This window comes from Eumetopias jubatus, unplaced genomic scaffold (assembly GCF_037043125.1).
Source record: "Eumetopias jubatus isolate StellerSeaLion01/CBP00866 unplaced genomic scaffold, mEumJub1_p1.0 scaffold_8, whole genome shotgun sequence".
NCBI lineage: Eukaryota > Metazoa > Chordata > Mammalia > Carnivora > Otariidae > Eumetopias > Eumetopias jubatus.
The window spans coordinates 17368283-17385047 of record NW_028274814.1 but is presented as its reverse complement, the minus strand read 5'-3'; the positions used below and the strand labels follow the sequence as shown (position 1 = coordinate 17385047).

Below are 16765 nucleotides of genomic sequence, written 5' to 3'. Positions count from 1 at the left end.
GAACATGTGAATAAGCAACAGCTCAGTCATGAGAAAACAGCCTAATGGACAAATTATTTCAACAGATATTGTATTTACAAAGATACAAATGGCCAGTTAGCAAATGAAGCCACGCTGAAGTACCATTCTCATCTTTCATGAAATGGCCAAAATGAAAAGAACTTACCATGCCACATGTTGGTCTGGTTATGAAGCAACCAGTATTCCACATTGCTGGTGGAAATTCAGAATGGAACAGCCACTTCGGAAAGCAGTTTATCAGTTTATCGTAACATTAAGTATACAGTTGCCTCTATGGCCAAGCAGCTCCACTCCTGAATAAGAGATATAAAAACATGTCAATACAAAGGAATATCATGTTGAAAGTTCATGATAGACAGTATCTATCAAATGATGAAAGGATAAACCAGTATTATTGAGTATATAGCCTATGCTGTATATTCTATTCCAAACACTTATTTATTTTATAACAGAATTTGTACCTTATCACCTTCACCTATTTCACCTGCCCCCCCCCCCCTTCCCTTCTCTGGTGACCAACAGTCTGTTTCCTGTGTCTATGACATTGTTTCTATTTTGTTTGTTTTGTTTTTTAGATTCCACATATATGTGAAATCATAGGGTGTTTGTCTTTCTGTGCTTAATTTCACTTGGTATCGTACCCTCTAGGTCTTTCATGCTGTTGCAAATGGCAAGATACCATTCATTTTTATGGCTGAGTGATATTCTGTGTGTGTGTGTGTGTGTGTGTGTGTGTGTGTGTGTGTGTGTACATATATATATACACACCACATTTTCCTTATTCATCTATTAATAGACACTTAGGTTGCTTCAATATCTTGGCTATTGTAACTAATGGTGCAATGAACATAGAGGTGCATATATGTCTTTGAATTGGTGTTTTCATATTTTTTGAATAAATACTCTGAAGTGAAGTTGCTGGATACTGGGTGGTAGTTCTCTTCTTAATTTTTTGAGGAAAGTCCATACTGTTTTCCATATTGGCTGCAACAATTTACACTACCATCATTAGTATGCAAGGGTTCCTTTTTTTCATATCCTCAACAAAACTAGTTATTTTTTGTCTTTTTGATGCTACCCAATCTGACTAGTATGAGCTGATATCCGATGGTGGTTTTGATTTGCATTTCTCTGATGATTAGTGATGTTCAGCATCTTCTCACGTGCCTATTGTCTATCTGTATGTCTTCTTTGAAGAAATGTCTATTCACGTCCTCTGCCCATTGTTTTTGTTTTTTTTAAATATTGTGAAAGTCTCTATGTATTTTGGATATTAATCCTTAATTATGTATGGTTTTCAAGTATCTTCTCCCATTGAGTAGTGTCCTTTTATTTTGTTGATGATTTCCTTCTCTATGCAAAAGCTTTTTAGTTTGAGGTACTCTTATTTATTTTACTTTTTATTGCCGTTTCCTGAGGAGACAGATCCAAAAAAAATATTGCTAAGATTATTGATGTCAAAGAGCTCACTGCCTATGTTGTCTTCGAGCAGTTTTATTGTTTCAGGTCTTACCTTCACATCTTGAATCCATTTTCAATTTATATTTGTGTATGTTGCAAGATAGGGGTCCAGTTTCATTCTTTTGCATGTTGTACAGTTTTTCCAGCACCATTTATTGAAGAGACTGTTTTTTCTAAATTGGATGGTCTTGCCTTCTTTGTCATAGATTAATTGACTTTGTAAGGATGGGTTTGATTTCTGAGCCCTTATTCTTTTTTATTGATCTATGTGTCTGTTTTGTGACATTAATGTACTGTTTCTTTAAAAGATTTTTTTTTATTTTTAAAGATTTTATTTATTTGAGAGAAAGCATGAGTGAGAGAGTGAGAGAGAACATGAGCAGAGGGGAGGGGCAGAGGGAAAAGCAGGCTCCCTGCTGAGCAGGGAGCCAGATGTGGGGCCTGATCCCAGGACCCTGAGGTCATGAACTGAGCCAAAGGCAGATGCTTAACTGACTGAGTTACCCAGGCGCCCCATTATTATACTGTTTTGATTACTATAGCTTTGTAGCTATGTTTGAAATCAGGGAGAGTGAAATTTCAATTTTCATTCTGCTTTTATAAGATTGTTTTGCCTTTTTGGGGTCTTTTGTGGTTTCATACAAATTTTGTGATTATTTGTTTTAGTTCTGTGAAAAATCCTTTTGGTATTTTGATGGGGATTGCCCTGAATGTATAAATTGCTTTGGGTGATAGGGACATTTTAACAACATTAATCCTTCCAATTCATGTGCATGGTATATTTTTCCATTTATTTCCATTTTCAGTTTTTTTTCATTGATGTTTTATAGTTTTCAGAGTACAGGTCTTTCACCTCCTTGGTTACATTTATTTCTAGGTACTTTATTCTTGTGGTGCAATTATAAGTAGGATTGTTTTCTTAATTTCTCTTATATAGCCATTGTTCGTGTATAGAAATGCAACCAGTTTCTGTATGTTAATTTTGTATCTTTTGATCTCACTGAATCATTTATTATTTATAAGTTTCTTTTGTTGAGGTCTTTAGGGTTTTCTATGTATAGTATCATGTCATAAGCAATTATGGATAGTTTTACTTCCTTTTTTTCCAGTTTGGGTGCTTTTGTTTATTTTCTTGCCTTATTGCTATGGCTAGGACTTCCAGTATTATTTTGAATAAAAGTGGTGAGGTTGGGCACCCTTGTCCTGTTTCTAATCTTAGGGAAAAAGCTTTCAGCTTTTCACCACTGCATATGGTGTTACCTGTGCATTTGCCATAAATGGCCTTTATTATATTTAGGTATATTCCTTCCATATTCACTTTGTTGAGAGTTTTTACCCTAAGTGGATATTGAGTTTTGTCAAATACTATTTCTGCATTTATTGACTTGGTTGTAAGTTTTTTTTTTCTTCATTTTGTAAATGTGGCATACCATGTTGATTGATTTGTGGGTGTTGAACTATCTTTGCATCCCTGGAATAAATCCTACTTGATTGTGGTATATGATCTTTTTAAATATATTGTCAAATTTCATTTGCTAATATTTTGTTGAGGATTTTTACATAAGTTCAGCAGTGCTATAGGCGTATTTTCTCTTTTTCTTTCTTTCTTTCTTTCTTTCTTTCTTTCTTTCTTTCTTTCTTTCTTTCTTTCTTTCTTTCTTTCCTTTCTCTTTCTTTCTTTCTTTCTTTCTTTCTTTCTTTCTTTCTTTCTTTCTTTCTTTCTTTCTTTCTTTCTTTCTTTCTTTCTTTCTTTTCTTTCTTCCTTCCTTCCTTCCTTCCTTCCTTCCTTCCTTCCTTCCTTCCTTCCTCCCGCCCTTCCTTCCTCCCGCCCTTCCTTCCTCCCACCCTTCCTTCCTTCCTTTTGGGGTGTGTGGTGTGTGTGTGTGTGTGTGTGTGTGTGTGTGTGTGTGTGTGTGTGTTGTTGGTTTAATCAGGGTAATGCTGGCCTCCAAATGAGTTTGGACATGTTCCTTCCTCTTTAGTTTTTTGGATTAATTTGAGAAAGATTAAAGAAAACATTCCTTTAAATGTTTGCTGGAATTCAGCTGTGCAGCTGTCTGGTCCTGTACCTTTGTGTTTTGGGGGTTTTCATATTACTGATTTAGTGTTATTACTCATAATCAGTCTATTCAGAGTTTCAATTTCTTCATGATTCTGCCTTTGAAGCTTGTGTGTTTCTGGGAAATATATCTACTTCTTCTAGGTTTTCCAGTTTGTTGGCACACAATTGTTTGTAATAGTGTATTTCTATAGTGTCAGTTATAACTTCTCTTTTATTTCTGATTTTAATTATTTGGGCCCTCTCTTTTTTTCTTTAATGAGTATGGCTAGAGATTTATTGATTTTGTCTGTCTTTTTAAAGAATCAGTTTCAGTTTCATTGAACTTTTCTATATTTTTTTAGTCTCTCTTTCATTTACTTCCACATTTATCTTTTTTATTTCCTTCCTTCTAACTTCAGGCTTTGTTCTTATCTTTGTATTTCTTTAGATATAAAGTTTGATTGTTTGCTTGGATTTTTAAAAATATTTTATTTTTAAGTAAACTTCTACACTCAGTGTGGGTCTTGAGCTCACAACCCTGAGATCAAGAGTTGCATGCTCCACTGACTGAGCCAGCCAGGCACCCCAGGATTTTTCTTCTTTTCTAAGGCAGGCTTGTAACACTGCAAACTTCCCTCTTAGAATTGCTTTGGCTGCATCCCATAGATTTTGGAAAGTTGTGTTTCCATATTAATTTGTCTCAAGGTATTTTTTGATTTCCTCTTTGATTTCTTTAGTGACCCATTGGTTGTTCAGTGGCATGTTGTTTAGTCTCCATATGTTTGTGTTTTTCCAGTTTTCTTCTTGTAATTGATTTCCAGTTTCATATATTTGTTAGGTTGGAAAAGATGCTTGATGGGATTTAAATCTTAGATTTATTGAGACTTGTTTTGTGTACCATATGCTTTATCCTGGAAAGAATGTTCCATGTTCACTTGAAAAGAATGTATATTTTGCAGTTTGGGGGTGGAATGTTCTGTATTTATCTATTAAATCTATCTGGTCTAATGTATTGTTTAAGACCACTGTTTTTAGGGGCGCCTGGGTGGTTCAGTCATTGGGCATCTGCCTTTGGCTCGGGTCATGATCTCAGGGTCCTGGGATCGAGCCCTGCTTCGGGCTCCCTGCTCAGCGGGAGGCCTGCTTCTCCCTCTCCCACTCCCCCTGCTTGTGTTCCCTCTCTCGCTGTGTCTCTGTCAAATAAATAAAATCTTTAAAAAAAACAACACTGTTTTAAATTGATTTTTTGTCTGGATGATCTATACATTGATGTAAGTGGGGTATTAAAGTCCCCTATTATTATATTACTATCAATTTGTCCGTTTATATCTGTTACTATTTTCTTTATATATTTAGGTGCTCCTATGTTGGGTACATAAATGTTTATGAATACTGTATTTTCTTCTTGGATTGACCCCTTTTTCATTATGTAGTGCCTTCTCTGTCCTTTGTTCCAGTCTGTGTTTTAAAGTTTGTTTTGTCTGATTTGAATATTGCTATTCCAGCTTTCTTTTCTTTTCCTTTTCTATGGAATATCTTTTTCCATCTCTTCACTTTCATTCTGTGTGTGTCTCTAGATCTGAAATGAGTACTTTGTACGCAGGATATATTGTTGTTTTTGTTGTTGTTGTTTTTTATCCATTCAGCGACCCAATGTCTTTTGATTTTGGCCTTTAAAGTAATTAATGATAATTATATACTTTTTGCCACTTTAAAATTTGTTTTCTCAGTTTTTGTAGTTACTCTCTGTTGCTTTTTTAATTTTCTTGGTCTTTTTCCAAGATGGTTTTCTTAGTGTTGTGTTTGGATTCCATTCTGTTTATATTTTATGCATTGATTGTAGGTTTTTGGTTTGTGGTTACCATGAGGTTCATATATATCAACCAGTATATATAGCAGTTTTAAGCTGATAGTTGCTTAAGTTTAAATGCATTATAAAAGCACTACGTTTTTGTCCCCTTCATGTTTTACATTTTTGACTTCGTTTATCTTTTTATTTTGAGTATCCCTTAACCACTTATTGTGATTATAATTGGTCTTACTATTTTTGCCTTTTACCCTTCACACTAGCATTTAAAGTAGCTGATCCACCTGATTTTACTATATATTTTCCTTTACCAGCGAGGTTTTTTTCTCTCATATATTTTCTTTATTTCCAGTTAGGGTCTTTATGCTTGAAGAAGATCAATTAATATTTCTTGTAAGGTTGAGTTAGTGGCAATGAACTCCTTTAGTTTTTGCTTCTCTTCTTCAATTCTGAATGATAACCTGGGTGGGTAGGGTATTCTTGGTTATAAGTTTTTCCCTTTCAGTACTTTAAATATTATCCTGCCACTCTCTTCTGACCTGCAAAGTTTCTGCTGAAAAATCAGCTCATAGTCTTATGGGGTTTCCATCATCTGTGACCAGTTTTTTGTATGTATGTATGTATTTATTTATTTTTATTTTTTTGCCTTTTTTTAATGCCTTTAAGATTCTTTTTAACTTTCACAGTTTTAATTATAACATGTCTTGGTGTGGCTCTCTCTTTTTTTTAAAGATTTTATTTATTTATTTATTATTTATTTATTTATTTATTTGAGACACAGAGAGAGAGAGTGAGAGAGAGCAGGGGAAAGAGCAGAGGGAGCATAACAAGCAGACTCCACACAAAGCATGGGGCCTGTTGTGTGGCTTTTGATCCTATGACCCTGAGATCATGACCTGAGCCAAAATTAAGAGTCAGATGCTTAACTGACTGAGCCACCCATGTACCCCTTGGTGTGGATCTCTTTGGGTTCATCTTATTTGGGATTCTCTGTGCATCCTGGATTTAGGATGCTTAAGCCTGTATGCTTCCTTCTCCAGATTAAGGAAAATTTCAGCCATTATTTTTTCATATAAATTATCTGCCTCTTTCTCTCTTTCTTCTCATTATGGGACTTGTATAGTGTGAATGTTAGTACATTTGATATTGTCCTGGAGGACTCTTAAACTATCCTCGTTTTTTAAAATTTATTTTTCTTTTTACATTTTTGATTGTGTGATTTCCACTATTTTGTCTTACAGATCCCTCATTTGTCTTCTGCATTCTCTAATCTTCTGTGGGTTCCCTCTATTGTATGTTTTATTTCAGTTACTATATTCTTCAGTTCTGATGCTTTCTTAAATTTTTTAACTCTTTGTTGAAGTTCTTACTGTGTTTCTCCATTCTTCTGAACTTAGCATCTTTATGACTGTAACTTTGAACTCTTTATCAGAGAAATTACTTGTTTCTGTTTTACTAGTGTTCTTTTTTCCCCCTGGGGTTTTATCTTGTTCTTTGATTTGGCATATATTCCTCTTTCTCCTCATTTTGGTTGATTTTCTGTATTTGTTTCTATTCATTAGGCAGAACAGCTACCTCTTCTCATTTTAAAGCAGTGTCCTCCTGTAGGAGCATTTCCTGTATAGATTATGTTTGCTTGGTGGCTTTGTCAGGCCTGCTTGAGCTGGAACGGTCATGGGCCAGGAATGGATGTCATTGGGGGTGGGGGCATTTTCCTGGAGTGCACTGTGCTGGGACTGATCTGATAGGTTGGCTAGAGCTGGAGTGGGTGTGGGCCAGAGGTCCGAGCTATGCCACACGGGGGCCACTTTGGTGGGACAACATAGTTGAAGTGGGTGTAAGCTGGGGGGTTTGTCCTTAGGCAGCCTTGATTGGGGCCTTCTTGGGCATGGCTGGAGCTGGTATGGGCCAGGTGCCCAGGACATGCTGGGGTGGCCCTCACAGGCCAGCTAGAGTGCCTGGACCCTGCTCCCACTATCAAAGTGGAGAGAGAATGTAAAAAATGATGTTCACTGGCACCTCTGCCCCTGGTGAGAGTTCTAGAAGTTCCTTGCCCATTTGGTAGTTGCTCTAGGTTTAGTAAATGGATATCCTTCATTTATTATCTAGTTGCTCTTTAAACTGCTATTTTTTTGTTGTGTCTTGGGATGGGCGAGTCTGCACACGGGCTCCTCAATGCTACCCCCTTTCTACTCTAGGTCACTGCATTGGGGGGTGGAATTCCTATAATTAGCTTCTCATCTTTTCTCCTACCCATCTTTATGTAACACCTCTATTATTTGTTGTGCAGAAGTTGTTCAATCAGCTCGTAGTTCTTTTTTAGGAAGAATTGCTTTGTATGTGAGTGTAGATTCATTGTGTCCACAGAAGTAGGCGAGTTTAGGGCCTTCCTGCACTGCCATCTTGGACAGTCCTTCTTGCATGACCTGATGTGTAATTTTTAAATTGTTATTTGAAGTAAAGGAGCATGCTAAAAGAATTTGAAAATGGTTTGTATTGCCTGCATTAAGTGTGTTCTCTATGTTGGCATGAACCATACATCTTTAACTCATGTAATTATATATCAGAAAATATTAGGTAAAGAAAAAACAAACTGATATAGGAAAGCTATATACTCTTTAGGAGGGGACTAAATTTAGCTTTATATACTTTTTTCTGAAATTTTTAGAGGAGAAATTTATCCTAAAATATATTATCATTGATCAATCAGATTATTTCAGAATTTACTTGTGTTTCAGTTATATTTGATAACACATTGCTCTTTGAGTTCCATTTCATTAGTTAGCTTTGGCAACAGAGAGGGCAACTGTTTCCAGGATTTCCCTAGCCTCTCTGGGTGTGGCATTTTCATTGTTCTTCTGGTGGATATCATTTCTACTTGCTGCCTAATCTTTGCCTTCCGTGCCTCCAGTTTGACTTGCGTATGATATGTAATCCAAATTTATTCTATCATAGCTTTCACCTACATAAAACAGGTTTTTTCTTCTCCCCTTTACTAGTAACCCCATTTCATCTTTTTTACTTACAGTCCACACATGACCCAAACAACAACAAAATGAACAGCTTTTGTCTGTCATCATCATGTGTCATTTACTTTGTTCTCAATATCTAGATTCAACCTTTATTTCCACTACTCACAGAATTTCTTGATGTAATCTGAGGACTTCTATGCCCAATGAAAGAAAGCCTGTCTATATTCAATCCAAAGGTGTCATCAGGGTGCCTGGGTGGCTCAGTCATTAAGCGTCTGCCTTTAGCTCAGGTCATGATCCCAGGATCCTGGGATCGAGCCTCACACCGGGCTCCCTGCTTGGCGGGAAGCCTGCTTCTCCCTCTCCCACTCCCCCTGCTTCTGTTCCTGCTCTCGCTATCTCTCTTTCTCTCTCTGTCAAATAAGTAAAATCTTAACAATAACAACAAAGGTGTTATCAGTGGATGCTGCCAAAACTTATGATGGTTAGGATCTTTAATAGTCCTAGGTGCTGGAAAGGAGGAGAGAATTAGCTTCTCTCTTTCCCTAATTCTGTACTACTCCATGTTAGACTAGTAATTATTTCTTTCTGAAGGTTTTTAAACAACATTTAAAAAAAATGCAAGGAAATCATAGCAGAAGACAAAAGTTATAGCAGACTTTGAGGAGTAATTTATAGATTTCAGTTTATCTTTTTAATGTCTTTCACCTAACAGAATAGATTATGTGGTTTTGATTCACTGGCCATGACTTAGCTCTGCCCACAAAGTTTCTCATGAATAGTTCGTCCTGGATAGTTTTTTGTACATGACCCAAACCCTTCCTCATGTTGAAGTACTCTTCTCTCAGATGCTGTGATTGTTGGCAGTTGTCTCCCAGGTGACTTTATCTCTAGAAGTTGCCCTCAAGAGATTTGATATGCCAAGAAGATGCCCCCTCCATGGAGACAGCCCATATCTGAAAAATGGCCAGTGCTGGTTTTAAAAATTCAGTACTTTTGTTTCAGTTTAGGGCAATTCTGAAGGGCCATCCCAGTTCCTGAGCTCCCTGTGTGATTGGCTGAGGGCTCTGTTGTGACTGAGTCCCAGCTGAACTCCTCAGTTTTCCCATTCCTCCTTCTCTCACTCCCCACAGGCTTTGCTTCCAGGGGAGTTCTCTGGTAAAAGTCCTGTACCTCAGTTTCTATCTGTTTTGCAGGAATATGGCCTGAAATTATTTCCATTAGGTTTTGGCCATAACCTTAATTAATTAGAAGCTCAAAGCCAGATTATGAGAGCTTCACCTTTGTTTTTTTCTTCTAGCTTGTATTTCTACAAAAGCTTTATTTATGTAGATGTAAAACAAAAAAGCTGCTGTGGCTAATACTTAACACTTTCCGTATGACACGTGCTGTTTTGTACATTATCTTTTTATTATTTCTCCCAAAGTCCAACATATTCTATTCTATTCTTTCATGGAGAAAATGAGGATTGTTCTGTAAAACGTTAATGTTAGGGGAAGTAGGGTGAAGGACATAAGGGGACTATTTGTGTTATTTTGGTAATGTTAGTCTAACATTAGGACAAAATAACTTTTTTTAAAACATCGAGTAGTAGAACTAGGTTTTTAAGATTTAGAGTGTGGCTTCAGAGTTAAGTTCTTAATTACTAAATTGCTCTTAAAAAGTTCTTTTTGACTCAAATCAGGACAGTGTGACATGGGTGTGTACCTTTTTTGCAGAAAGTGAAATGGGGTGTGTATTCAGGCAGTAGTCAGCTGAAATGTTCTGTCATGGATATTAGTTTTTATATAAATTATCAGCAATGTTAGCACTTAGATTATAATCACCTAATAAACAGGGATCAATTTCTTATAATTTTCACTGTAGCAGCTAGAATCAAAAGCATGTTTGCAAATCTACAGATGAATTTCAGTGAATATAGTGGTGACATTGGCCAAATATATGATTATGTGACCTCCAACCTCTTACCTCTTGCTTTTCAGTGTTCCAAAAATGGAAATGGTTCAGGCACCTGGCTTGTCCTACCACGTCTTTAGTTAATAATGTTGTCTGTGACACTTTGTCATCTGCAAGATGCTTTTTACTTATCCTTGCAGAACTGAGTTCTTGGGATGAGGAAGAATCATCTTGTTTGAATAAGGCTGTTGAATTATAAAAGCTTTCCAATAAGCTTAAAAAAAAAACAACTTAGTTGGAAGCAAATATTCTTCATACTGATTCCAATATGGTGAACCTTTGTAATTCTAGCACGTGTTAAGATGAAAAATAGATTTTATATTTAGTATGAAGCATAATGTAATAAAAACAAGATTGTAATGAAAAATGAGAATGACTCAATTCAATTTGCTTCAATTTGAAGGATTGGATTAAAATGAGTTAGCTTATATTCCATCATGTTTACAAAGAATTTATCTTATTTTTTCAATTTGTTTCTTTTTTGTGGGGGTGAAGAAAAATACCTTTGCAAGAAGTTTTCCTGTTTGATTACCCTGTTAATTACATTCAGTTATTTTGAGTTGCTTTGAATATGAAATTTTCTTATTTAATTTTGATAAATACATATGATCGTTATACTCTTATGCTGAGTTTAATATTTGGTGCTATACATGTAAAGCAAATATAATTTCTCATTTTTTAAAAAGTATAACATTGTTATATTAGTTTCAGGTGTACAATATGATGATTCTATAATTCTATACATTTCTCAGTACTCATCGAGGTAAGTATACTTCTAAGCCCCTTTATCTGTTTTATCCATCCCACTACCCGGCTCCCCTCTGGCAACCACTAGTTTGTTCTCTGTATTTAAGACTCTGGTTTTGTTTGTTTGTCCCCTTTTTCCTTTGTTCTTTTATTTCTTAAATTCCACATATGAGTGAAATCATATGGTATTTGTCTTTATTTCATTTAGTATTATAAACTCTACATACATCCATGTTGTTGCAAATGACAAGATTTTATTCATTTTTTATGGCTGAGTAACATTGCATTTTGTGTGTGTGTGTGTGTGTGTGTGTGTGTGTGTGTGTATACACTAATATATATTATATTAGTGTATATATATATATACACACACACATATATATATATATATCACTTCTTCTTTATCCATTCATCTATGGAGGGACACTTGAGTTGTTTCCGTGTCTTGACCATTGTAAATAATGCTGCAATAAACATAGGGGTACACATTATCTTTTCAAATTAGTGCTTTCATTTTCTTTATATAAATACCCAGCAGTAGAAATACTGAATCATATGGTAATTCTATTTTTAATTTTTTGAGGAAACTCCATACTGTTTTTCACAGTGGCTGTACCATTTGGCATTCCTACCAACAGTGCCTGAGGTTTTTTTCTCCACATCCTCACCAACACTTGTTATTTCTTCTCTATTTGATTTTAGCCATTGTGACAAGCATATAGTAATATCTCATTTTGGTTTCAATTCGCCTTTCCAGGATGATGAGTGATACTGAGTATCTTCTCATGTGTTTTTTGGCCATCTGTATGTCTTTTTTTGTGTAATGTTTATTCAGTTTCTTTGCTTATGTTTTAATTGAATTGGTTTTTGTTGTTGTAGTGTTTTTGTTTTTTTGGTGTTGAGTTGCATATGTTCTTATATGTTTTGGATACTAACCCTTTATCAGATATGTCATTTGTAAATATCTTCTCCCATTCTGTAGGTTTTTTAGTTTCACTGATAGTTTCCTTTGCTGTGCAGAAGCTTTTTCATTTTGGTTCAGTCCCAATAGTTTAATTTTGCCTGAGGATACATATTTAGAGAAAGGTTTCTATGTCTGATGTCACAGAAAATACTGCCTGTGGTCTCTTCTAGGAGCTTTATAGTTTCAGGTCTCACATTTAGGTCTTTAATCCATTTTGAATTTATTTTTGTGTATGTGAACAATTTTCATTCTTTTGCATGAGCCTGGCTAGTTTTACCAGTATCATTCATTGAAGGTGCTGTCTTTTTCCCATTGTATATTCTTGCCTTCTGTGTCGTAGATTAATTAGCCATATAAGTTTGGGTTTATTTCTTGACCCTCTTTTCTGTTCCATTGATCTTTGTGTCTGTTTTTATGCCAGTACCATACTGGTTTGATTACTACAGGTTTATAATATATCTTGAAATCTGGGATTGTGGTACCTCCAGCTTTGTTTTTCTTTTTTCAAGATTGCTTTGGCTATTTGGAGTCTTTTCTGGTTTCTGTGGTCCTGTGAAAAATGTTCTTGGTATTTTGGCATGGATTGCATTCAATTTGTAGATTGCTTTGGGTAATATGGATATTTTAACAATATTGGTTTTTCCAATCCATGAGCAAGAAATATCTTTCCATTTGTTTGTGTCATCTTCAGTTTCCTTCATCAGTGTTTTATTGTTTGCAGAATACAGGTCTTTTACCTCTTTGTTTAGTTCATTCCTAGGTATTTTATTATTTTTGGTGCAATTATAAATGGAATTTCTTTCTTAATTTGTTTTTCTGCTACTTTGTGATTAGTATATAGAAATGCAACAGATTTCTTTATACTATTTTTGTATCCTGTGACTTTACGGACTTTATTTATCAGTTCTAATTGTTTGTTGGTGGAGTGTCTAGGACTTTTTATCTATAATATTAAACAAGTCCTCTTAAATTCAAGTTTGAAATCCTATCATGCCTCTTTTCTGACCACAACAGTGTGAAACTGCAAATCAATCAAAGAAAAAAAATCTGGAAGGAATACAGGTACATGGAGGCTAAATAATATGCTACTAAATAATGAATGGGTCAACCAAGAAATTAAAGAGGAAATAAAAAAGTACATGGAAACGAACATGAACACACAATGTTTCACAATCTTTGGGATGCAGCAGAAGCTGTTCTAAGAGGGAAGTAATACAAGCCTACCTCAAGAAACAAGAAAAATCTCAAACAACCTAATCTTCTACTTAAAGGAGCTAGAAAAATAAGAACAAAACCGAAAGCAGCAGAAGGAAGGAAATAATAAAGATTAGAGCAGAAATAAGTGAAATGGAGACCTAAAAAAATAGAGCAGATTAGGAGCTGGTTCTTTGACAAAATTAAGAAAATTGATAAAACTTTAGCAGAAGTCATTAGGAAAAAAAAAGAGGTTTAGCAGATAAAACTTTAGCAGAAGTCATTAGGAAAAAAAAGTCAGGAAGGATGGAGAAGAAATAACAACTGGCACCACAGAAGTACAAAGGATTATGAGAAAATATTATGAAAAATTATATGCCAAAGAACTGGAACAGATAAATGGATAAATTCCTAGAAATATATAACCTTCCAAAAGTGAATCAGGAAGAAATAGAAACTTTCAAGAGACCTCTTACTAGCAATGAAATTAAATTAAATCCAAATTCATTTTACAAGGCGACTTACCCTGACACAAACCCAGATTAAAGATACTACAAAAAATGAAAACTATAGACCAGTATGTCTCATGAACACAGATGCAAAAAAAAAAAAAAAAAAAATACTCAAGTATGTATTAGGAAACTGAATCCAACAATAAAATTCCCCATGATCAAGTGGAATGTATTCCTGGGATGCAAGGGTGGTTCAAAATTTGCAAATCAATCAACATGATAAATCATATTAACAAGAGAAAGGATAAAAACCATATATGATTAGCTCAGTGGATATAGAAAAAGTATTTGAGAAAGCACAATATCCACTCAAAATAAAAAACTCTACAAAGTAGGTTTAGAGGGAACATAACTCAACATAATAAAAACCATATCTGAAAAACCCACAGCTAACATCATACTCAGTGGAGAAGAACTGAGAACTTTTCCCCTAAGATCAGGAACAAGACAAAGATATCCACTCCTACTACTTTTATTCAACATATTATTGAAAGTCCTAGCCATAGCAGTCAGAGGAGGAAAAGAAATAGATGTCATCCAGATTGGTAAGAAAGAAGTAAAACTTTCATGATTTGCAAATTTATTTTTAAAAGTACTGGGGAAACAATATGGTAAAGTGAAATGACTTCAGTCCAGCAGTTATAGTACCTTGATTCATACGTTTACATTTTTACTAAGGGACCCTGTGATCTTATAGATGTTCCTTAATCTTTCAATGACCTAACTCATTAGAATAATGAAATAATGTACAAATTATTTCAGTTATAAAGTTCTACAAATTCTAGTTTTTAAATTTCACAATTGAACTCTAATTTTTTTGTATATTGTAAGAGCCACAACAGTCTTTATTAGAAACTAAAACTTAGCTTATCATATCTTTATAGAAAGCTTTCTTTAACTTCTGGTATGTTATTATAAATTCCAATTATTTTTGAATACCTAAAACACATGATCACAGTGTGTTTTTAACTTACTTTCAAATAATAGAGATTTTGTGGTTGGATGTCATATATCTTAGATAAGACTATTATAGCTCCTCTCTTTTTTATATCTGCAAGAAGTATTGATACACTGAAAGTAAATAATAAATTAATTGTCTGAAAGAAAATGGAACATAAGTAGCAAAATGAACTTTTGAGTATAAACTCCTTATGTAAATTTTTACTTAGTTCAAAGGTAACCTTTTTATTTAAGTGCTAATTCATGTCTGTTGGTGTATTAATTTGTTTACTGATATTAGGTCCTATGATGCCCTAGGCACTGCCACTTGGTGGACACAGACATGAATTCTAGATGATTATTGTCTGCATGGAGCACATAAGGGTCAAAGTGAGACAGAGACAAGCAAATAATTACAATAAAAAATTAAAATAAATAATTACAATAGTGACATCTGACTTAGCATGGTGGTTTCAAGGAAGGTGTCGTAAGAGTTATGTCTTAAAGTATTAGTAGGAGAAAGCCATGTTGGGGTTGGGGATCAGGAGAGACCTATGCAAAAATACACACATGAGAAGTAGCATGCTCTTGTGAAGGAGTACTGAGCAGTACTGGAATTCAGGGTGCATAAAGTTTGAGGCAGGGAGAGGTAGACAGAAGCTAGAGCAGGGAATGTCGCACAGGTCATGTTCTAGAATGAGTGCATTGACCTGCAGGTGATGGGGAACCATTAAAGCTATTAATCTGTTGACTGAGCTAATCAGAAGAGACTTTAGATAGAATTGCTTTATTGCCTATGAGGAGGACATGTTTGAAGTAGGGCTACCATTAAATATATACACACATACATGCTATTAAATGTACATATGCCATTATATAGTACATATATCATTAAATATGTATTATACATTTCTATATTATATATATACTTACATATAATGGCATATACGTATTATACGTTATGTATGTACATCTGATGTATATATGTTATACATGACATATATATTTTATGTATACATACACTAATATATATTAGTCCAGGTAAGAGACGGTCAGGGCCTAAAAAGGGAACATAAGCTAGTACCGATGGAATGAAAGGGATTAAAGAAATATTTAGAAAGTGATGCAGTTGAGCTTGTATGTGTAGCATGAATGAGGGGGATAGTCAAGGATAATTCAGGATTCTTTTGGGAACAATATTAGGAGCTATCAGTTCAAAGATAGAATGGAGAAAGGGAGAGGGAGTTTTAGGGAGAAAAGGGAGTTGTTTTAAGACATTTTAAACTTTGACATTTCTGTGGGACATCAAAGTAGAAATGCCCAGCCCGTGCTTGAGGAAAAAAAGTCTGCAATTTAGGGCAGAAATACAGAGTGAAGCAAGATTTGGGATAATCATTCAGCATGTCATTGGTAGTTGAAAATACAGAATTGGATCATGTAGGGGGAGTATTTAAAGTGTTGAAGGACCAAAATGCAGATAGCAGAAATAGGTGACTTTTCAAGCACGGATTTTGATCTCAGGCTTTGATCAGATGGTGTAGGTGTATGTGCTTGGACTGGCTCACTTTTCATGGTTCTATACACTTTACGTAGTGAGATATTCATGGAGGTGCAATCCAGAGTTGAGGAGAGTTTGTGCCCATGAGGCCACTCATAACTGATAGAGGATGAAGCCCCCTGTTCCTCCTAGATTAGGAATTCTTAAATTATTTCTTAAGGTTCCTCGGAAGGCCCATTAGGTTCCAACACAGTGGTAGACAAGTTGATAAGTCATTATCAGCCATCCTACGTTCTTTGTCTCACTCTGCCCTTCATTCTTTCTGAGTTAAACTCTTAAATAAAATGCCTACTTTCAATACTTTGCCTCATATTAGAGAAAATATTTTGATATTCCATTTATATCTCCAAAACTGACTCCTACCTACAAAACCACCAAAACCACATAGAATGGAAGATTGCTATGTAGAAAATTTGGCTTCACAGATGAAGTTGCAACTTTCTAAAATATTTTAAAATATTATTGCAGGTACACTTTTCCTTTATGTAGGCCTCAGCCAAGAGTAGAGTTCACCTAAGAGTATACCAAAGAGTATACTATATAAAATGTGTTTTGCATTTCACAAGTTTAGCTAGGAGTCTTAAAAATGCAAA

At 35.0% G+C, this 16765-nt stretch overlaps 1 protein-coding gene across 4 annotated transcripts in view; it reads left to right on the top strand.

Annotated features, from left to right (window-relative positions):
- MALRD1 (MAM and LDL receptor class A domain containing 1) overlaps nt 1–16765 on the top strand; it is an 835513-nt gene that overhangs the window by 226962 nt on the left and 591786 nt on the right. The window lies entirely within an intron of this gene.